The sequence below is a fragment of the Chinchilla lanigera genome, unplaced genomic scaffold (assembly GCF_000276665.1).
Source record: "Chinchilla lanigera isolate Chin_1 unplaced genomic scaffold, ChiLan1.0 scaffold00013, whole genome shotgun sequence".
In the NCBI taxonomy this organism is placed as follows: domain Eukaryota; kingdom Metazoa; phylum Chordata; class Mammalia; order Rodentia; family Chinchillidae; genus Chinchilla; species Chinchilla lanigera.
In genome coordinates, this window is record NW_004955414.1 from 2,353,227 (window position 1) to 2,354,512 (window position 1,286).

General features: G+C 34.4%; 1 pseudogene; it reads right to left on the reverse strand.

Annotated features, from left to right (window-relative positions):
- LOC102006337 overlaps positions 1-1,286 on the reverse strand; it is a 7,631-nt pseudogene that overhangs the window by 2,267 nt on the left and 4,078 nt on the right.

Genomic DNA, 1,286 nt, shown 5'->3' on the forward strand with positions numbered 1-1,286 from the left:
GCTGAGCTAAATTCCCAGCCCGAAACCTAGAATTTCTGACTGGTCCCAACCACTGCTTATCTTGATTCCTAAGAGAAATGAATACATAAATAAAATAATAATAATACTAATAATAATAGACTTCACAGGGATGGCCAGTGCATACTTTATTTCTGGAAAGAATTCAGCTTTTAAGCCTTGGGTAGTATGTGCCTAGGGACTGATCTCGTTCCATCAGCAGGAGAACCATCTGTGTAGGTCTCACCATCTCCCTCAGCCTACAGGGGTGGTGGAAGGTGGAGGAAAGAGAGAGGATATTGAGTCCACTTTCACAGAAAGTAAAAAACAACAATCCACAACAGAGCACTGTAGAGAAAAATGAGGAACTTGAGCAGTGAGCATTCACACAAAAAAGAAACACCTAACATATGCTAACTTAACTGCTTAACCTAACTTAACTGCTTAACCAGCACAATACTTTTCTTACCAAATTTACCACTGTGAAAAAATTGACATCATTGAGGATTTTTTTAATTTTAAAGAGAATTTTAAAAAAAGAACCACAGCAAAATACCAACAACATAGACAAAAACAAAATAAAGCCAAAACAATAAAAATGATAAAGTGTTTCAGCACAAAACGATAGGAACTAACAGTGGTTGTTACAATTGCATATTGTTATCTTTAATGAAGTTGCTCAGATTAGCAGATGTAAAAAGGAAAGGTTGATCAAACCATTAAAGAGAGTAGAAAATAAAAACAAAGGAAACATTATAAATGATGCAGAGTTTCACTTGACAGGATGGTAGGAATTCACCAGTGGTCATTACATTGCATATTGTTGTCTTCAAATTAATTGTTCAGATTACCAGATACAAGCATGTAAAATAGGTCAAAATAAAAAAAATTAAGCATTAAATGTTTCTTTCCATAAACCAGCAGACATCAGCAGTAGTTGTGCCAGCTATCCTTTATATATATATTTCAGTTCCTTCTTTCTGTCTGTTTATCCTTTCTCTCAACCCGGTTGTTCCTTCCTTTGAGCAATTTCTTTTCCTTTCATAGTATCTATTGTACATTTTGAATTTCATTTACTTTTTCAGGTTCTTACACCAGGGGCACAATATGATGTTTACACCTATGGGTCTGATTTATTTCACTGATGAGTATGGTGTCTAACTGAATCCATTTACCTGTAAAAACCTCGTTTATCTTTTTTATAGCTGAGTAATATTCCATTGTATAAAAAGACCACTTTTTTTATCTATTCCTCAGCTGATGGGCATTTGGGTTGTTTTCAAGATTTA